This window comes from Macrobrachium nipponense, chromosome 30 (assembly GCF_015104395.2).
Source record: "Macrobrachium nipponense isolate FS-2020 chromosome 30, ASM1510439v2, whole genome shotgun sequence".
NCBI classification, from domain to species: Eukaryota; Metazoa; Arthropoda; class Malacostraca; order Decapoda; family Palaemonidae; genus Macrobrachium; species Macrobrachium nipponense.
In genome coordinates, this window is record NC_087218.1 from 59,407,149 (window position 1) to 59,431,008 (window position 23,860).

At 34.4% G+C, this 23,860-nt stretch overlaps 1 pseudogene; it reads left to right on the top strand.

The window, feature by feature from the left end:
* The first annotated feature begins 16,581 nt into the window (after positions 1–16,581).
* Positions 16,582–23,860, top strand: part of LOC135202175 (BTB/POZ domain-containing protein KCTD20-like) — a 93,000-nt pseudogene continuing 85,721 nt past the window's right edge.

The following is a 23,860-nucleotide window of genomic DNA, read 5'->3' on the forward strand; positions in this document are numbered from 1 at the left end:
TTCTCCACTAGTGAGTGATCTCTGGGGAAAAACGGATGTCATTGAAAACAAAATGCGGTCTAAGGACAAACATAAAGCTATATACGTACCTTCGTATAGACTCCCAATGAAATGTCAAAATAGAGATAAATGACGAAGTTGAAAAATGTTAGTAATAGGAGTCATTAGGAAATCAAATAGCCCATATAATTTTTCCCTCAAACGTCAGAATAAATTTTTTTTCACCAACTTGGACTTACTTAAAGGCTTTCATCAGATACCATTAGCTAAGCGAGTGTACCTCATACACCGCCTTCAGCACACTCAGGGGACATTATCAATTTTTACGTATGCCTCCGGCTTATGTTGCGCCCCAATTACAATATAGTGTTTGGAGACTTTTAGGGGATACCCTACATGCTTATATGGTTGGTCTTGTAATCTTTTCTAATACCTTAGAAGTACATTCACATAAAGTAGAGCTAGTGCTACAGAGACAAAGACAAATAATCTCAGAGTAAAATATCTAAATGTGAGTTTTTAAAAACCAAACATGTTTATTTACGTTTTATGTGTCTAGTCAAGGTCTAAAGTAGTCCATGGAAAGGTGTCGGCTATTCATAACTTTCTGGTACCTATTAACGTAAGGGGGATACAGCACTTTTGTGCGGTAGTGGGTATTACAATCGTAGCAGCTCATTTAACAGATCTTACGAAGAAGGGCGTAGATTTATTATGGTCTAAAAAGCATCAACAGGCGCTCGATATCTTAAAAGCGGAATAATGCAGCTCACCTAACTTAAAAATCCCTGATTTAAATAAGGAACTTTTTTTTTATAGCAACAGACGCCTCAGACCAAGGGGTAAGAGGGGTACTACTTCAGCAATATGATAAACAGTTCTTTCCTGTAGCTTTTTATTCACGTAAACTAAAGCCCTCTGAAAGTAAATATGCAGTAATAGGCAAGGCAGGGCTAGGTATCGTTAACTCACTAGTACATTTTAAGTTCATAATATACGGCTATCCTGTTAAAATCCTTACTGACCATAAGTCACTTACCGAGTTTTTCAAAGGCTTTAATCACAGTCCCAAAGGAACTCGTTGGCATATGATCATTCAGGTCTTTGGAGCGAAGTTAAGATATCTACCTGGGAAAGCAATTATCATAGCTGACGCATTATCCCGCAATCCCGCACCATACTGCAAAGAACCATTAATTGGACTAAAAGATATAGAAACATCCGTGCCTATTGTTAAAACCGTATCTAAACAAAAAATTCATTAACCCAAGAGATCGCGAACATTGAATAGCTGGGTTGAAGCGCAGAACTGTTACAAACTGAACAAAACAAGGGCCAGCAGCTAAGCTAAACAATAAACACTTCAAACGGAAACAGGGTCAGCAGCTAAGCAAAACAATAAACACTTCGAACGGAAACCCTAAAGCAAAAGTATATTTAAAGTATGTGTATCAGAATTATGTAATCAAATATAATATTTTTTATGTTAGGGTCCGTGACGAGGAAAATTTGAAGAACACAGTTGGTGACTAACAACCAGGTAGTAGTAATAATCTCTTTCATACCAATCGTCCTAAACTGGTCATCCAGGGTTCTCTATTATGTCACAGAAAGCCAAATCACTATTTTACTGGCCTACAATGCTTACAGATAGAAAAAGCACAGAACTTATTGTAACACGTGTCATGAAAACCAGGGACACACTAAGACACCTGTCAGTTTAAAGGCCTATCACGTGCCAAATCAATCCTCGAAAGAATACACGTAGAATCATTAACAGAGTTACGAGTCTGACAAAGGAAATAAACACCTCTTAGTGTTAATAGTTGCCTTGACACATTATATAGAATTAATAGCAATAAAAAACAAACACCGCAATTGAGTGTGCTAGGAATATTTATGAGTGCTAAATCAGTAAACATGGAATTCAACACATAATAATCTCTGACTCGGGTGGTGTAAATCAATAATAATCTCCTTAACTTGTGTGAATTCCTTTCCATAAGAAAACCAATACTATATTTCATCACCCAGAGTCAATCGGTTTGGTAGAACGGATAAATAGGAAAGTGTCAATGTCTTATGAGTTACAACTCATGGTATTGGATCCAAACAGGATTATAGTGGTTCTCGCGGTTTTAAATACCTTTATCATTCATATCTTGTAACTATAGAAATGATACCGCAAGTAGCCTTATACGGTACGCCGCTAGAACACTTTTCCACATATCCAAGCCAACCATAATTTATCAATATATATATATAATAATAATAAAAATAAATAAATAAATAAATAAATTAAAATAAATATGGATACAAGTGGAGCCGATATAATACCATAAGAAGTCGGAAGGGTTAAAAATTATAACAAAAAAGGAATCACGATAAAATCAATAAGTAAAACGTAACCATAGGTTAATTAAATATCCAAATATATATGCATAAAGATTTGAACTCTAACTTAACGCTTTAGTAATCACAAATAAGCTAAAAGTTCAAACACATATCAAAACCTACTGACATATTGTCTGTTCCGGTGATTTATATTCGTAGTCAATGAAAAAAAAAAAAAAATAAAATAAAATAAACTAAAATAGATTTTAAAGTCAGGAAGTCTAGAAGTGAAAATGTATATCTATGGAATAATCCTATATGGATCTACAGGGCAAAAAATAATATATATAGAATTTGTATGGAAACCTCTTTTCATTAGTTTGAATAAGGAATATCTAATTTAACATAATTACATTTATTTACAATCATGCAGATTTCCAACATGAAACTAATATATTGTTCAATTTTGGTACTGTTTTTTTTTCAGACATTCTTCTCATGTGGGTGGGGTATTAAAACAAAAAATACCCAATTTATACTAAAGTCGTATTTATTACAGCAAGTAACGTAACTCTTAGCTGGCTGAGAGCAATCTCCTGCCAGGTGACGACGTCATCAGTTCTGAAGGTGCATGACGCGTTGCCGGATCAGCATTGTTCCTTTTAACCTCAATAAACTGCTTGCAAAGCAGGTTGACTAGAGAGAGGAATGCTTAGCCCGAACTTCTCATGGGCAAGGCAGACGTTAGGTACAAGTGTCTATCCGTATGTGCAATGCAACTTTAGTTAAGGAATTGCAATTGTTTTAAAATTAATGAACAAAATAAGCAAACAGAATTTCTTTAACATCAAAATGAACTAATTTTTTCTGAACCTCATAGACAATTAGAGTCAATAATTCAGCTTATGACATTGGTAAACGGACATTTGGAAGTATCAAGTCATGTATATGAAATATTTACTTGCAACATTAGTCTATTACAATTCAAGTAAATCACATTCATGGGAAAATGTCACATTTTCGTTGCATCTCCTGCTTATTAATAAAGTTTTAAAAATTAACCTCAGAGGATGCGCGCGAGAAATTTGAATATGAAACTTTTGTTAGGGGCACATAGGATCGGATTGTATCACAGCTTAATTTCAGTTAGCATAGAAAAATACAGAATCATGATTAATATTCTCTTTGACTCTTATGTTGCCTGGCAATCTTACAAATAGCTCCGTTTTCCTCTTCTTTGTCTAGTAACTTACTACCAGTAATATCGAATTTTCTTTGGGATTCGTATTGATATCTGTTTATTTTTTATAATTATGGATAGATTTACAGTCATCAGAGACCTGGATAGGTTCACTTATTGTTATAATGCCATGGATAAAAAAGTTTGTACAGCTGACTCTTTTGAATTCCATAAAATATCAGCGAATTCATGTGGGTTAAGTCTGGTTCTTAATGGCTTTCTCCCGCCCATATTTGGATGTTGTCTGAATTTACTTTGCCCTCGTGACAAGTATAATTTCACTTACAGGCTGATTAACGGAACCTGGTTACAGTATCCTGCAGTACGAGAGTTTCACATCGCAACTTCAAAAAATTGTTCGTCGCTGCGGACGACTGCAGTCAAGTAACAACCGCCTACAATGTAAAGGGAATAAGCACCATCATAAGTGAACAAGCTTATTTCTTGGACTTCTTTGACCGACACCCGTATCCCGTCGTTACTCTCGTTTTAATGCGGAATGCTCCGGCGGCTGTCGGAAATCGACTACAAAAGGGACATACTTCCGACAATTACGACCAGAAGGATATTCAACTCTACGTTGCTGGCGAAGGACAGGACTCGTGCTGGGGATGATTTTATTCATCGCGAACGTATTCGTGTGGCTTAGGATGCAGAGAACAAGTATGAGCGCAAAATAGAACGTTGGACCCTGACCAGGCAATTTTCCCCTTGTTTTAACCATTTGGAGTTGGCCATTTCATTTGGCTATAGGTGGTTGTCTGGAACTGTGTAATGGACGAAAAGTTGTTCGAACGCTAGTTAAATGTGTAGTAGTATAACCTCGGTCATGTATCCTACATATAAAGTATCATGTATCCTATATATAATTGATCATAAATAACAGAGTCAAAATATATCTTTGCGTGTACGCACTAGGAATCTATTTAAAGTGCACCTAGATTAATCACTTAGATTAGTCGTTTATGTGAATCAGTTGTATTAAGTGCACATATATCGATCATAATTATATGAATCCATATACATATATTATCTCCCGCTTGTCCACTTAGTATAATGGTGTGAGACAGCGACAGTTTGTATGTCTTTTCTTACGACTGTTGTTCGTAATGTGATGGCTTGTTAACCACCACACGATTCACTTATCAAAATATAGGTTACTCCTGTATTCACTTAACAGGATACGAAATTCACAAGGTGTGAAATCGTACCACAACCTTAAACCACAGTGTGCAAAATCAATTCAGGGGTGAAAATAAACACTTCAGAAAAATCACTTAAATTTAATACAAAATTCGTTAGGCAGAAATTACACCTGAACCTCTTATAATACAAAAGTCTATGAATAACACTCACCCTTAAATAATCACTAAATAAATCCCAAATACACAACTAATAAAAGAAACCAACACATTCAACCACAAAAAGGAGGGGGTCCAGAAAGGAGGAGAAAGGCAAAAAGAAAGAATATCCTAACAAATACACACTAATATTCCTAACAACTTCTCCGAATGTTTTAAAGTACTCCTCTTGCAAGGCAAGGTACAACTCCACGTCTGGAGGACAAATCAGGGTGATAATCCGATGCTAATGCAATCACAGCGCTGAATCCAAAAATATCAATAGGTGGCTGGCAAGTATCAAGCGGTTCACCGAAACCGACAGCAGAGGAACATTTGCCGTGAGCTTAATAAGTATATAATTTTACCTTGGGACAGAGAGGTCCCCTTGGCTTTATAACTGAACCAAGGGCGTTAAGGATAAATCCTGAGGCTGCAGACTGGGAGATCCAAAAGGTATGTTGGGGTGAAATATCTCCAGTCCAAGTACAAGTACAGCGGCCAAAAATCAGTATCAACGATCCTTTCAAATAGCGCTCAAGGCAAGGTCCAGGAAACAACCCCTTCATATATCCACCGAAGACCTCTATATCCCCACTGGACAGCAAGAGCCGGGGGGTTGGAGGGGGGAGAAGACCACTCCCAGTGATATCACCAAATATGGAATTTGAAAAGAGGATTAGTAAAAACGTACAAGTCAAACACCGGAGAGGAGAAAACTAGCAGTTACCATTCTTAACTAATTAACAGTTTCAAAAATAATCTAATACATTATTCACTTATCATTAACTGGCAACAAGATGACAGTAAGCATTGTGGTTCTACTTCCCTTCTCGTATGCGTGATATCTAGTAGAGTTGGTTCTTCTTTAGAATAAGGGAGATGACTCAAACGGATGAAGTTTAAACTTAACAACTTTATTTCTTAGCTCCATCACTGGAGTAGAGAGATGGTTTGGTCGGATGACCGCTCCGTTGAGTAATCAGAAGAGAACTACCAATACAGGGGCATCGCGTCGATAGTGGAACACTAGCTATCTCAGCGATTGATTATAATTAGAACAAAATGAATACGTAGCCTGCTGGCTCGGAAGTCGTGAGTTTCCGCTGCGGGTTAACAGGTCAACCGCTTCCCATGGAAGGTGTTGTGATCAGTTGACAAGATACATAAATGATGATATGTCCAAATGCAAACCAGGCTACTGCAAGCATTGCATAGCATGGTCTAGTTTTCACATCTTGTTGTCTTGTTTTATGGTTACGTAGGGCGCTCCTAATTCGCCAATGACCCCTTAGGTCGTGGGTTTATTTACAGATATGGAATTTATCTGTATATTATAATGTAACTATTACACATATGTATAAATAAATCAGGTAGCCTATAATCAATCTGTTCCTTTTATCTTACCAATAACTGCAGTTATATATGAGTTAGTATATGGATTAATGAACCAGTTATATATGAGTTAGTATATGGATTAATGAACCAGTTATATAACAGTTAGCATAAAAATCAACGAATCAATCAGCATAAACATTAATAATTTTTATCAATTCATATATGAATTTTTATCAGTTAAAATATGATTTTTATCATGTTAATCTTTATTCTATGCAATTATCAGAGTACATTAGTATTTTCTGTAGCATATGTATCTTAATGAGATGAAGTGAAAAACTGTATCAGTATATATCACGTGATCACTATTATTTACGAATATCATCATATGCATATTGTGTCTTATATCTTATTACTTGAATCTGTATTTGTGTACACCATGAATTTTTTTTTTACTTATAAGTATTTTCTATATATCTATATATATTCACATAGTGTCTGTATCACACTCCTATAAGGCAAATGTAAGTCAAGCTTGAGTAATATTCAGTGGTTGGTTTTGTAGCTGATTGAGCTTTTATGTAAGTGATTACATAATGAAAATATGGAATGTTATTCCATATATATAAAAAACTAAAACTAAAGAGGTCAACCAGATTGCTTGCAGGAATGTGATCAGACCAGAGACGATAAAGATGACATATACAATAAAGTAGGCTAAGTTGACATGCCGTCACCTGTGGTCATTCATTTGTTTTGAAACATTAGTCCAAGCTTCCTGCTTGAGACAACTACCGCGACCTATAATTCAAACGGCCTACGTGATTTCTAATGTGTCTCATTTGTATGTATGTTCATATGTTCGAGCTACTGTCTGCTTCCTTTATGACTTGTAACCGAGATGGTAGTCAGAAGAGAGTTGAATTAGCCATCATCGTTGGCAGAAGCGATCAAGCCATCGTCATTAGAAGACCTGTACATCTTCATCTAAGCTTCATCATGTAATCTCAGAGAATAGAACTATTTTTTATACTTCGTGTTTTCTACTAGAAACCTCACATCAGAAAGAAGATATCATCATGAGTTTAACACATCGTCGTCCTAACCAGAGAAGATACCGATTTCGTAAGTGATCTACAAACCCCAAGACATTCCAATGAGTATGGAAGTGCATAACCAACCGACTTAGCGTAAGATTATCGCAAGTCTAACATTACCTCATAGGGCGCCTTATTATACAAGGCAACAGCCCTAATATATGTGTAGATTTTTATGAATGAATTATCATAGTGGTTTCCATAGCAACCACGATTTTTTCGCCTTTCTGATAAGAAACTATATACAGGACTATATATTGATGAAAAATACGTTTAGAAATATATATTTATTAATTTTAGTTATGCTAATTATTATCAATGGTTGATTTTACTTGAAACTGTCGAATATATAACAGAAAAATAATCTAGTGAAGGTGTTTATGGAAATGATAATGCAATACACTCTTACTTCTGCATAATAATAAAAAAATAGAGCACTTGGTAACTATTGTGATTGATATATCCGTAAATAAACTTATATTAAAGAATAATCGAACTCTAGATGGTTCTAATTACACTAAGTTTTGGTTGTTGAATGAACTGAATAATGAAAATAGAAGGAAATAAAGATAAATCACTTTTGAAAACCTCACTGGAATTTTTTTGACTCGTGGCACCTGAAAACAATTGGTTGGATTCATCTTCAACACCAGACACAGCCAATCACAGCCTGTGTTGATGATGTCATCAGCAACCAATGAGGCTACAGAGAACTTCCCGCCAAGAATGTAAAGTATTTCAGAGGGTTCCTCCAATAATTCTTTTGGAATAATTCGATAATTATAACATTAACCTATAGCAAACTCCCTTTAAAACTGCACAACTATAGTGTGTTCATGAAGACTCGTGGTGATTTGCACTAGAACTATAGTGGCAAGCTAAGTGTCTTGACACTGTACTGAAGCTAACTGTGTGTGTGTGTGTGAGAGAGAGAGAGAGAGAGAGAGAGAGAGAGAGAGAGAGAGAGAGTTACGAGAGGAGAGAAGAGAGAGAGAGAGAGTTACGAGGCCTAGGATGTCTCAAAGACTTATTAGTCCGTCGTAAGAGGAGGAGACATCATCATGTCCTCACTTATTTCAAGAAGCAGGTTTTACTGTTCATTCACAGTGTCCTAATGATTTTAATCTCTTGTACACTGTTGCTGTTGACAAGTTCTGGTGGCAGTTTATTCCATGTGTCACATATCTTGTTTGTGAAGAAGTTCCCACAATGAGTGTGTTATGCCCCTTCAGTTCTAGTTCCCACATATTATTTCTTGTCTGGTTTTCGTTTAATGTAAAGAGGTTACTGTCTACTTTTCTTATGCCTTTCAGTATTTTGAATGTCTCTATAAGTTGTTCTCGTAATCGTCGTGTTTCTAAATCATACATGTTCAACCTATTTAGTCTGGAGGGTGGATAATATTAACTTTGTGGCTCTTACTTGTACCCTTCTAGTCTTTGTATGTCCATTCTTAGTGTTGGTGACCAAAACTGTACTGCATATTCAAGATGGGGTCTAACTATTGATGTGTAGAGCTGAAGCACAGTTTCTTTGTTTCTGTATTTGAACTTCCTCTTTATGTATCCCACTAGTTTCTGTGCCTTCTTTTCAGCTTTTATGCACTGTCTTGTGGATTTTAAGTCCTTGGTAATAATGTTTCTAAGGTCCTCTTCGTGTTCTACACTATTTATGTCATTTCCAAGCAGCATGAGAGTTGCTTGTTCCTATTTGTAACACTTAACATTTATCCAGGTTAAAAGGTATTTGCCATCTTTTTGACCACTCTCCTATTTTCCTTAGAAAATGTCTTAAACTTTCCACTGTCTCTTGGTCTGCTGCATTTACACCATACAAAAAACATGACAACGAAAATAAACGAATGTATGATAACACACTCACTCGGATGAGGAAGTCCTCAGAGCTGGGGTTTGGTACATCTTGCTCCCACCGCTTATACAATGACACGACGAGACGACATGTGTAGACACTTGTGTGTATGTGTGTGTGTGTCAGAGAGAGAGAGAGAGAGAGAGAGAGAGAGAGAGAGAGAGAGAGAGAGAATCATTCGTCAGGACTCCAGCATTTGTTTAACAAAGCTTATTTACGATTCACAAAACGTATCTCACTTGACATTAAACAGCAAAGAGTCTAACAAAGTGATTCCCAAACTGCTCACTTTCCTCTGAACTTTTTTCTTTATTTCTTCAGGTAGAGAATACAATTTACCTTTAGTTTTTCCTGTGTCATATCTGATTTTGAAGGTTCACAATAAAAAAGTGTCTTTGTTTTAAAGATTTCTGGAGAATCGACAAAAGGTTTTTACATTTCCCATCAGATGAACAAAGGATACATTGTGAAAACCATAAGAACAGCATTCCTTGAGCTTCTCAAAACAAAGGTGAAATATAAGAAACACTGCTGAAATTGAAGTAGAAACAAAGAAGCACTGTCGCAATTCACAATGTCAGTCTAGCCCATCATGGCTTTGGGAAGCTGCTCTGGAGAAACCAGTTGGTTTCACTTGAATCTGGATAAGTACTGATGCCCCTGAGCAAGGAAGGTTACTGAAGGGAAGAGATGTCCATTCCATCCTCATGGTTCTCATCGTCTTCGTTGTGTTTGCTCTCTCTCTCTCTCTCTCTCTTTCTAAAACCATAAATCGCTGCAGTGGTAGAAATGAATACTTGAACTGATGGGGGACTCTTCTGCCTGAAGTTCTTCACTGGTTTCTTACACAGCTAAGCTAAGACAGCCTGAAAAACAAAACACTGTTTAATAACAAGGGGAATTGTTTCAGGCTGGTATTGCATTGCATCCTCAGAGAGACTGATCCACAGTCCAGCAGTGTGAAAGTTTTGGATAAAGTGAAAATCTCCAGTTAATGATTTCATATTTAGTCATGCTGGACCACCAACCTGAAACCTCTAGCCATGTTTTCACTTACCCTGACAAGGGCACTTCATGTATTGCACTCCTTTTCACCTCATTTTCAAATATCCCTCAACATTGCTTAATTTCCGATACCCACAACTCTTTCACTGTTTCTGGGGGTTGTATAGATATTTCCAAAAATTACTGGTACTGAGGCTTGCTTTGCTGAATAAACTGAGGCCAACTCTACTGATGCCTCTCCCAATAATCTGTTTGACTGGCTTTTAGGAGGATGTGGTCAGTGTCCTCCTATGTCCTCTTAGGATGCTGATCCCGTATCTTCATTCTTGGAGTTTTCTATGGACTGGGACTGCCAGTGTTGATGTTAGGACTTCATATTTACCTGCAGGCAGTAGCCCTCAATTTCCATTTACCTCAAGACAGCCAAAGCCTAATTACTTACTTTGATAAAAAAAAGGTAGAAGGGGAATATGTGTAGGCTGTTGTAACATGAAGAACCTGTTGCATAATCTTTAACTTTTCTTCACGTTTGTCTTTTGGGTAACAAACCTTTTTCATGCTGTTGCACAGCAACAATAGTGATTTTTAGAGCGTTATGCATTGTATTTTTCCCATACGGAATTCCTTTTATGCTGGAAGAACTGCTATGTTCAAAGAAAGTTACTGACAAATTATTTTGAAGTAGAAATTCAGCTTCTTCATTGCCAAAGCAAATGTAGGTTTTTAAGGTTGGTCACCTTTTGTCTGCATCAACTCCACAACAGCCTTTCAGTGTGAGTCCTTCCTTATCTTGCTTGCTGTATTAAAGGTGAAGGTTTGTTTGTCTTTGATCTGATACTCATGGTAGGCTTCACTCACAATCTCACATACCTGTACGTAATAGTATTATTATACCTTTTGCATTTTTCATGGATCTAATTGAAGGTGGCTCTTGAGAGGTATTCATTGTACTTTAGAAGGTGACTTGTATATGGCAATTGTGACTTGAGATGACATTATGTAGTCATTTTTAAATTGGAGCTTTATAAAGTAGTATTTCCTTTAATGGTGCTTAAATGATGTAGTAAGCATGTAAGTTATTTTGCAGATTTCTAACTCATGCTGTAAAATATTGATTTCAAGTTATGAGGTTATTAAGTATTGTATATATTAAAAAGAGTATTCTTAATATTTTTGTATAACATTTTGTGATTCTACATATTTTTATTGTATATTAAAAAGAGTGGTGTTCCTAATATTTTTGTTCATTTTGTGTATATTTGAGTGCTGAAAATAATAAAGTATAGAGTATTTAGTGTTTTATTATACCCTATTACAATAAAGCTGCAATGCGTACTACATACAGCTTACAGTTACTTGTTCAATAAGGATAGAATGACAAAAGGAAATTAATTCAGAGTGAATTCAACAGATGATTGTAATAAATACAAAACCAGGTAAGATACAAATCTGTATGTAGTAACTGCAGTGAGACAGAAAAAGATAAATAAAAAACATTATTGAGCGCCTCAGTGGCGTGGTTGGTATGGTGTTTGCTTCCCACCTCAGTCTACTGGGTTCGATTCTTGGCGATAGAAAAGTTCATTCACTCTCGACGTGGTTAGGAAGTCACGTAAAGCCGTCGTTGAAACAAACAAACAAACAAACCCAACCTACATGAGCGAAAATTTATAGACTCACTCGACAGCAAATCATAAGTTGAAGGAGCCCGACGATCTAGTAGGAAGAATGTGTGAGTTGCCAATTGATACATTTTAAAAATCTTTTTTATAGATTGGATACATATCAAAACTTAGTTTCTTTGTATTGCAATACTTCTATGAATGATATTGAACATTCTCGCAAATGACTGTCAGGTAAATCGTCGAAATGACTCATCTATCGAGAGTAACGGACAAAAAATTTGAACGAATGTTGCCAGTTTCTGTTTTCTCTTAGCATTATCGCCATACACTATGAGTAGCGATCTCATGACCATATATTTTTATTGATAAATTCAGCATTTAACCAGTAATTTTATAAATTATTAATTAATAAAACTCTTTTTTTCTTTAGTATTTTACAAATAAATTTTTATTATATAAGTTTTATTGTAATAACTAATATAGTTTTTGCTTTAAAATTCCTAAGCATACTACGGCCAGTGACGTCACATTTCATTAATAAATTCGATTCCAGACGAAGACGTAAACATACATTATACAGCTTTTTTTTTATTCGACTTTATTTTACGCTGATATTTAACATGGAGACTTTTAACCATTAGTATTCCTGAGAAATAAACTAAAACTTCTTTTATTGTTGATTTTTACTCTAAATTGACGTTAAATCAAGCTCTTTTAACCAGTTTTTACTGTTAAAAAGGCTATTCTTTGAAATACTCTTAATTTAATCGTAATTTTCTGCTTAAGTTGGCCTACATAATATCAATATAATAGTGATAATAATAATCATTATTATGATAACAGTCTTTTATTTCCAATGAATTCCTTCTTAAATACGTATAAAAACAATATTGACATCGTCTCTAGTCTCCCCTAAAGAGTTAAAAGAAAACGGAAAGCAACGAATCTGGTTCATATTTGAGCAATTTGAGGCAAAGGATTCCTCTGACCAAGAGACATTCTGGCGGGAAAGTTCTCGTACCTGATTGGCTGTCAATTACGTCCTGATCGCCTCTGATTGGCTATGTTGTATTTACTACGAGTGTGAGTATCTGCAGACGATTTCTTTCAGTTTAGCCACAATTTGGGAGTAAAACAGGCAAATAATTTCTTTTATATGATTTTTTGAGAGCAGTACTATTGATAAAAGTTGTAAATAATTCATTTTTGTAATATGAACACCTTTTGAAAACTATGATACTAATTTTTAATGGGTTTTTAATTCTCTAAAGTGCATAGATTCGTCTATGGTTTTCCATTCAGCTAATGCTGTCTGCAGTATATCCATACAAGAGTAAAAGATATCTATAAGGTTCTTCCCTTGTTTCTTTTAAGTGATTACATTATTGTTGATCATAATTTAAGATATCTATCTAATTAAGAATAAAAAGCTGTTGAAATTACACAAAAAGGTTATTTAAAATACATTAGATACGACAATTTAAGGTTCTCTTTACAGGAGAATTTGGCAGCTGTGTAGAGTTTTTGTTTATGTGTAGATTTTTATGAATGAATTGGCATAGTGGTTTCCATGGTAACGACAATTTTTTCGTTTCTCTGATAAGAAACTATGCATTTAAAGAACTAAATATTGATTAAAAATTCGTTTAGAAATCTATATTTAATTACATTAGTTAAGTTAATTATTATCAGTGGTTAATTTTACTTGAATCTGTCGAATATATAACAGATAATTAACATCTTTAAGGTATTTATGGAAATGGTAAGGCTATGGTTCGGACACTTTTTTTTTTTTTTTCTATCTAGAAGTAAGAGTTTAAGGAGCAGAGATGTCGTTGATAAGTCGTATACTTTACTATACTTGAAGCTATTTGCCTTCAAATAAAAATTTCCAAAATGTCCGAATCATCCCCACCCATGGTGATGATTCGGACAGTTATTATAATTGATATTTACCTTCCAGTCAGATGATAAATGAAACAAATACCATACGAAATATTTAACTGAAATACTCAAAATCAACTTAAAGGATTATTCTCACCCTTAGTGACTGGCAGAGAGAAAATGTAACTGAAATCCATGATGTTTGCTAAGAATAAATATTAAAGTTGGCTTAAAGAATATTGTATCCATCAAAACAAAAATTAAATTAAATATCCATCCTCGTCTGCCAATGATTAAATAACCGAAATATGCTTGTATTTATTCTCTCCATAAGTAAACACCAAACATAAAATGTTACTCAAATACATGACATTTGTTGTGCCTAAATTTTATTTAATGTTTACATAACGAACTTTGAAATACCTCTGTTTTTATTTTTTTTTTAATACAATGCTGAACTGGAATTGGAAGCATTCCAATTACTGCCTCCTTACCAACAGTTGCTTTATCCTCAATTTATGGAAATGTAAAACTATTAGTAGCAAATTTCTGTGATTTTCTTAAATAAGAAATCTGAAATTCATCATACACATCTAAATTGCTAGTCTATTTACCTACATAATAGACTTGGCTACATTTTACTGGATCTATTCCAACAAGAACAAAGTCTCACTACTCTGGGAATTCATCAATGAAACCAACTTCTGTGTCTATGATCTCCTCTTCCAAGATGTCAGAACAATTATTGTTAAGCTCGGCTGTCAAGAGACCTTCAAGACGATGATGAAGGTCTTCATCACTGGTTTGTTCCTCTGTGTTTAAGGTTTTAGTATCTTTTCTTGCTCTTTGATGTTCTTAAGGTCTCATTTCCAAACTTTATTTCCTTCTTGGCTGGGATTTTTGGCTTTTACTTCTGTTCTTTCTGTTCATGTTCAAGCTTTTCTGGAGTGTCCATCGCAATCATGCATCTTCCCTGCTTTCTGCTTTTAGCTGTCCCCTTTCTCTCTCCTGCTTTTGGAAATAAATGGTCGAATATTCTCGGGAGAAAACTGCTGTCGTGATGATGGTGGAGGTTGTTGTGCTTGTAGGTGGAGAAAACCCTCCAAGTCAACCCTGTTTCTATCTTTCTTCACAGTATCATGTTCTACCTGAACCACCCTTTTCTCGAAACTCCTAAAGTGTATTTCTATAGCAGCAGCATCTCTTGCCCTATTGGTTTTCTTCTTATACTCTCGTCCCATGAAAGGCTTTAAGGAACTAGAGTCAATCTGAAGCAAAGGATAGGCTATTTTTTTGTAATGAGGGGTCCTATGATGGGTTTATGAAGTGCTTTATAAGGTAATAAGGGGACTAGTGAATGGATACATAAAATATAACGTAAATATTGTTAGTGAAAATCTTTTGTTTCTTAGTCGGAATTCATAATTAGTAAAGCATTCGCTAGGAGGGATTATTTTTATTTATTTCTTTATTTTTATTTATCTATTTATTTTTTCATTATTTATTCATTTTTATCTATTCATTTTTTAATTTTTTATATTTACTCTTTTATTTGTTTCTTTACGTATTTTTATTTATTTATTTATTAATTATTTGTTTATATATTTGTTTTTATTTATTCATTTATCTATTATTATTTATTCTTATTATTTTTATATTTATGATTATTAATTTACGCTTATTTTTATTACTATTATTTAAATGATAGTACATTTCTATTATTTTAGTTATATTTTTAAATTTTAATTTACAGTGATATTATTTCATTATTTTTACATTTATTCATGAAGTGAACCATCTTTTAAACATTTTGAATTAAAGTAATTGCTGCCTCAGCTGCAGTAATAATATGCAGGTCTATTTTCATAATTATGATTTTTTCATTGTTGCTTAAAAACTGCTGAAAAACGCACCGAAGGTTGCATTGGATAAAATAGTTAACTATGAAAGTCAATTTTCATTTTTTCAAAAGATGCCAGAGGCTGTAAAAAAAAAAAAAAAAAAAAAACATTCGTTTTAAAACCTGTAGAGGTTTTCAAGGATCAATTTGTCTTCGTAGTCTGGTTTCTGACTACTCCTTGGCACTACTGAAACTGGCTAATAGAGCGCCTATGGAAGTCATTTCCACATGCAGGGTTAAGATCAGTGCACATATATCTTTTCAGATATACTATGATATCACAGTCATTCTCTCTCTCTTTCTCGATACTTTTCAATCTTTTCCCTTTTACTCTGGTGTCACATGGTATTGCAACATCGATAAGTGATACTTTCTTTTGATGTTGTCAATCAACGTCATGTCTGGTCTATTGGCACCTATGACTCTTTGTGTTCTGATACCTCAGTCCACGAGGATATTTGCTTGATCGTTTTCTATCACTAAGCTCCTCCCCATTTATAGTCTACCCGTCATATTTCAGTTCTCAAAGAGGGAAGGCGGTCTTATTAACGATGTTGACATTTTAACATAGATACATTATGGTGTATGGTGCTACATAAATCAGGAAAACATAACGAAATCTTTAGATTTTTATTGATTTCCAAGAAATATTTCTGTATGTCACGTCATAGTTGTAGTATGACGTCATCATCCATTTAGCAAAATTCAATTTACAACTAGGATTAATATAATGCAGAGATTTCTTTGAAGAATCCAATTACAGTTACCTTAAGAATGTGTAACGAATAACATTTCAATCAAATTACAATTACTACAAGCCTGCCTTCATCACACAGCCGCCCAGGTGTAAAGGGGGCGTGGCCTAGGCAGGCAATAGATGACGAAAAAACCGATTACCTTCGTTCCAGATGCAACCACCTTACTTATGCCCACCTTTTGTATGACCAGCATGTGTAAGAGACTCTCCTGCCAAGCCCAGGAGAGGGTTATAAAGAACAATGCCCGCACCAAACATCAGGAGACTTCTCGTACAGATGTTCAGCAAAGTACACAATGAGTCTTCTGGATATTGAGTGGGGATGACACTAACTCTCTTTGTAGATATTATTATATATTGCTACTTTCAAAATGCATATATCCCCTCTTTGACTGTATAAAATATTGTGTATAAGATTTTTGCAACATTTTTTCAGATTCCTAGATAGCTTAGAGATAGGATGTTTAAAATGTGTGTTCAGATTTCTGCATTACATGTTGCAAAAGAGTAAAACATGTCAGTCTTAATTATTGCTCAACCTCCATTTCGATTGGGTACGTGTCTGTTGAGCAGAATCGTCTCGTACACGTATGTCTTTGCCGAGTGCCACATGCACATTTCACATTTCTTTGTAAAGTTGTGTAAGATTTCGAAGCTTCTAGAAAGAATTATTGCCCAAAATGTTTTGTGCCATCTCCACTGCCCAGCTCTTGTGCAAAATGAAAGATTTCATTCGGGCTTAGATACTCAAAGCGATCAAATCTCTCTCTCTCTCTCCATTGCATAGCACTTTTGATTTTAAAGTAACGTAACGATTTCGTACTTATTGAATGGTCACTCGTAAATTGTAAATTTCAGATTTGATATTTCTTAGAGTTTATTTAGTGTTTTTTCTGGAATCTGAACAAACATTGTTGTGTAATGGCACCTGGTTTTGTGAAAGTGTGAAACAAGCTGCAGCAAGAAAGAAAGAAATTGGTATACCAAAAAGGTAAAGTGTGTTATATATATTTTTATTAGTTGCAACTAATAACTATTGGTTACGATGGTTTAAAGAACTGATAACTAATAGTTACAATGGTTTGAGTGAAACTATTTACATTTTTACGCATTGCAAATTTTTGTGTTTGTTTGTTTGTTTCATTTGAAGTGATTTTTATGTTTTGTGCATTTATTCATTTTCTTATTGAAGTGTGTGTTTTTATTTTATGTTCTGTGTGATTAATACTTTTTGAAATTTTGGTATTTTCCACATTTTTCTGTATTTTCATTTGCATTCACAATTTAATTGACTTAGTTATTTTCATTGCTAATTCATTGCACATTTAATTAAATTTAACACTTGTGAATTAATTTGCATTTACTTAGAATTCTTTTCAAGTTTTATTATTGTTTAGCACTTGTAAATTAATTTCCAAATTTCAATTATTGCCTAACACTTTTGAATTTTGATTGAATTAATTTTCTTGAATTTTGTGACACATTAATTTTGATTTAATTTTACTTAATTGATTCAAGAATTAATTAAATTTAGCTTTGTTCTCAAGTAACAGTAATTTTCCCTGCTATTGTGAATTTCACTTATAAATTTTGAGTTTAATAATAAATTTTTGTATTTAGAATTTTTATGTTTTTTTTTTTTACACCAGTATTTAATTATGATTATATTGATGTTAGGTAGAAACATAGAGTGGTAATGATCTGTTTTCCTTCAATTAACTTGAAGTGACTTAGAACCAAGGAAGTACTTAGACTTTTGAAATCAGGGAAATACTTAGACTTTTAAAGTTGTTGATGGAGTGATGCCCTTTGATTAATTTGATTACTTACAAGATTACCTCACACCTGTTTTGATGAACTTAGTCTGATTTTCTGCAATACTGGTAAGTTGTGTAAGGGATCACTGTTGCCTTTAGAGTATTCAGTCGTTTAGTACCTGTGATGAGGGTTCAGGTGTCTGGCTGTTGTGAAGTAACAATTAATAAATGGTAAGTGTAGTAACCAGATACTTGGCACTTCGTCACAGAAGGATAACATAAATCTTTCCCTATTTTTCTTATGTATTCAATTTCTTGATCCAAATATTGGGGACTGACAATACTTAATGCTCGTAAAAACAGAAAAAAAATTGATATTTTGATGTTGAGATGGTGGCCTGAATAGAAATGCACATAAGTTAAGTTGTTGGTTGGTTGGTTTCCTATAAATATACTGAATTTACATTGAAATGGTTCTCTATGTAACATAACATCTAAGAAATGGAGGAATTGTTTTTTTCCAATTCTAAAGTAAACTTAATCGATGGTACCTGGTTATTTAATTTAGAGAGTAAATTATTTACATCAATACCAGCAGGCAGAACAGCTAAAATATCATCAACATATCTATACCACTTTACAGGAATATAAATGATATTAGGTAAATAGCATTTTTCAAAGAATTCCATGTACAAGTTTGAGAGGAGTGGTGATAAAGGGTTGCCCATTGCCATGCCAAATATTTGTTGATAAAATTCAACATTGAATATAAACTCACAATCACAAATGTACAACCTAGTGAGTGAAATAATGTGACTTACAAGTAGAGGTAATTCATGCTGAGTTAGTTCATTACTGAGATATTCTAAAATAGAGTCTATAGGGACTTTAGTAAAAAGAGAACATACATCAAAACTAACGAATCTATCAGTGGGACAAAGAGTAATTTTGTTTAATTTATCAACTAAATCTAGAGAATTATATGAGAATCGGAGATGGTTCCAAGTAACGGGGACAAGATCTTAGTGATGTATTTCGAAAGTTTATATGAAATTGAACCACTAGTATTGATAATAGGCTGCATAGTGTTATTTTCTTTGTGCGTTTTGACTAATCCGTACAGGGTAGCAAAGGAAATTTGACTGACAATTTGCCTAGTAATTCTGTTTTATCTTTAAGGATTTTTTTCACTGCTATTAAAGTTTTTTATGACTTGATCAAGGGGATTTTCAGTTAGTTTTTTTATAAGTCACATAATCATGTATAAAAATGAATTCTATACAGAGTTTAATGATAAGGTAATTTATTAAATTTATAAGTTAATATAGGATATATTAAATAATAAAGTATAAGTTACAATGAATTTAATTGTAATGTATATCATCGAACCACAAAAATAAACTTCTGAATGACAAACAAACACTTGACGTGAACCATAAGGATAGGAAGTGAGTACTTGGGCTGCATCATCCGGAGGCCAATGAAATGAATCCGAAAGTATACAAACACATCTGAAATAGTGAACAAGAGGAAATCTTAAGATTCCATGTATGAACAGAATCGGACGCAACTACCCCAATGAAATAACAGCCCAAAAGTAAAAAAGTAAAATGTAAAGTATATTTCTATCCCAGTAAACAAAACGTCAAAATGAGTGTAAAAACAAACAGAATTCAATACAGTTAAATAGTAAATTGACTAATGAAATATAATCAAACAAAGTAACTAGAAGTATGAATGAGTATAATTCATGTATATTTAAGGTAAGTATAGGTAAGGTACGTATAAATTGGATAAGTATAGGAATAACACACTTATCACATAAGCATCGATCAAAGTTGCAGGAATAAAAGTAAAGATCTGGACAGTTTAAAAAACAAAGAAAAAATAGCTTTTCTCTCACCTTGTTTTAAGTGTGATTTAGGAGATAGGTAAGCGGGTTTCCCCTTTGGCAGGTTTCCGGTCCGGGTCCAATGGTAACTTGATAGAATTATTCCATATTTGCGTAACACATGACCGTGATGCAAATGATAAAATCCATAGGTCACTAAATCACTTCAAAGTTTAATCCACGGTAAGTATGACTGGAACTTCCACTGAAGACTGCTGTTGTTAAGTTCTTGACAGGTACTGCCGGTTCTTCGTCACTCAGTAAACAAAGAAAACATTTTCCGCATTAAAATTGGTGGTTTGTTTACGGCAATAACCATTTAAAAGGATTAGACGAGAAAAGCTATTTATTAAAAAATTACGTTAATTTTAAAATTGACCCCTAGTTAAGTAATTACATAGGTATAGTACTTTAATACTGATGCCGTAGTGATAATGCATATTTTTTTTATAACTAGTAAAATTAAAGGAATTAAATACATATTTTTCTACACTCCAGGGGAGAGATTTTGAATTTAGTATGAAATCAAAAGTATATAATGTAAATGTATTTACATGAAAATTACCCAAAAAGAAAAACCAACCAACAGAATCCAAATAAAACAATATTAACAGTAATGAAAAAGTCCCTAATCAGATTCAGCCCAAAATTTGGTGAATTTTGGCAGCACCCTGTATAGCTGCTTTTCTTTTAGGACGTGATGATACAATATGAACATTATTAGTGCTGGTACACCTTGCTTTCTCATCATCGCTGGGACTGACAATAGAGGAATTATAGAACTAGAGTGCCGTTTTAAAATATTTTCTCCAGTTTTCCCTTTAAAGGACTTTTCACAGCCGTAACTTCATTGTTTATATTTGTTATAATTTCCTTAATGGCGTCCCATTGGATAATTACAGGGTTTAGCTAAGGGTTCCTTCAAAAGTACTATATCTCCAACTTTAAGTTTCTTTATGTTGAACGGGCTTGTATCGGTCTTTTTTATTCACGGCTTGATATATAAGATTCCCAATAAATTCTTCATTGTATATTTTAATGAGATTATGTCGTACATGTAGTTTCAGTAATGATGAAGGAATCTGATCTGCATTGAATTCCGGATCGGGATCTGTTGGGCTTGTAGTTAGGATTATATTGATGGAAACCAATTCTCTGCCATGAATCAACATCTCCGGGGTAATGATTTCTGGAATGCTCTCTCCTGAAGAGTTCCTAAGAGTCTCTTTAAATGAAATTGGCCTTCTGTTCACCAAATGTTATGGTGTTTTGTGAACAATAAAAATCAAAATGCCCCAAAGGGGAAGAAAACATTATTGCGTATTGCTCCAAATAATAAGCGCTTGGTTAGTTCACACAAGACTCGACTAACGAGCCGAGTTGATTACATCCCTTGTAATATTGCTCAAATTTAAAGGATTTAATTCCATGTTCCTGTAAATATGCATTTGTCTCGTAATCGCTGAGGAAACTAGAGATCTGATTTGCACCAGCAACGAATTGCGATCCCAAATCAGACAGACATAGGGAGGGAATGCCAAATTCATATGTATGAAGTTGTAATGCTCTAATAAACTTCCTCTGAAGTTAAATCCATACAAATTTTCAAGTTAATAGCCCGAGACCACAGACACGTATTACATAACCATACCTTGACCGTATTTCCTTGATCATTCTTTATTTTAAATGGACCCATATGATCAATAAAAATCTGCCTGTACGGTACGTTTTCAGGATTAATCCTGAACTCTGGGTAATGACTTTGATTTAGTTTAATTACCCTCTCATTTACTCTCTTACATGTAATGCAGTTTGACAGAACTTTCTTCACAGCCGAGTATATATGGGTAATCCAAAAGTTTCTTCTAAGTTCCGCCAACAAAGGATAACAACCAGCATGCGAGAGCTTCACGGGCAATTCCCTTATAATCAGAGGAACCAATATACTGTCCTTCGATATTAGTAAAGGATAGTTGAATTTGTTAAGATGTTGGACTTCCTTCAATCTTCGGCATTTACTCTTTACCCTCACCATGCCATCCGAATCAAGAAACAAGTTCAACTGTGCAACAATGTTAGGCAGCAGATTCTTCAACTGCTTCTGTTTTGAGTGAAAATAATCAAAGACATCTGGGAAGTGAATATGTTGATCCCTGATTATAATCTGCCTACAGGCTTCATCATAAAAGTTAAAGCCTTCATCTTCAACTTCAAAATGATCTAGAGCTGGATGTTTACTTTTAAACTTAGATTATTTCAAAATGCTGCAGAACCTGAGCACCACCGCATGCACTCTCACAGCCTTCTCAAAACTAGAAACCCTATTAAAAGAGAGATGATGTTCCGAGCCCACATGCGGAGGATGAACAAGCACTACCACAATTTGCCTCCACTTTATGCACTCGTTTCGGATTCAAATAATCCAGGTATAATGAAAGACAATGTGCTGTCACTACAGATCACATTGCTTTCGCTCTCTGTAATGAACTTAGGACCAGTTATATAGTTTGTTTTCATCAGCTGCCTAAAGGATAAAGGTCTGGTAATGCAGTCTGCGGGATTATCTTCTCCAGACACAAAAGAAAATTTCATACAAGAATCCTCACGCAGCTTATTGATATACTCTAACCTTACTGAGTACAAATTTGGGTTACTTTTTTGTAGTTTGTCAAGTTTCAAGGCGTAAGACTGCAGCCAGGTCAGTACCACCAAACTGTCAGAGTAGAACTTCACATCCAACTATCTCAATAGGATCAATGCAACCAATTCCTGAAAGTCATTCTTCAATCCTTTACAGTTTCAACGGTTAATGCAAGAGCTTGCAATTCCAAGCTGGTATGGATTTGACTCCAATTGTTTACTCACCAGTTTATTTCTTGCTAAAATAAAGTAGATATTGTTTGTATTTATGTTATACAGATACACTGCAGTGCCAAACAGAACCTTACTACTATCAGCAAACCCAACCAATTTATATTGTCAGTACGAGCACCAAATTCCGTGGGAACTCTACAGAAGGTGCAGAGTTGGGCCTGCTTGCAGATATTCTTCCATTCATTGATCAAAGGAGCAGTAAGTTTTTCATCCCAATCTAGTTCTGGTCTACACTGCAATCTGTGTAGAAACAATCTGGCTCGATTCAGTATAGGTCCGTTGAAATTAAGAAGATCGAACTGTGAAGCTATAGTAGATAAAACTTCTCTTTTTGTTGATGAATTTATATCCAGTTGTATGGGTTTTGTAGACAATGTATCACTCATTCGATCCCACTCAAGTCCCAGCAGTTAGTTTACTTTTTGTTGGAGTCTCTGTTTCCTGAATTTTGTCAATTTCTTTCTGTAATGACATGTCATTAGACAAAAACTGCTGAAGTGAAAACTTATATGGACTGAAAATATCCTCCAACATTGTATACATCCACAACAACACTCCGACGTTTCTGCCGTAAATGCACAGTTGTCCATATAAGACAACTGATAAATGGTTCTCTTGAGTTTCATCAATGGAAAAGAATCATTCGTAGAATCCAGTATCAATATCTTGTATAATCCAAGCATTAATAATGCAGGTGAACATCTAAGTCCAAAAGGAAGTCTACTATTCTTATAGCCAATAATTGAAAAATCTCCCTCTTCAAGATTTCTAAACCACAAAAAACAAAGGCGATTTTGGTCGACTTCCTCAAGACCTATATTGTTGAATGCCTTCTTTATATCAAAGCAACATAGTTTGCTTCCGAACCTCAAATTGATAATGGAAGTGGAGAGTTTCTGATTTAATGTTGACCTGCATGCATAGTTTGATTGTGATTCATACTTCCTTT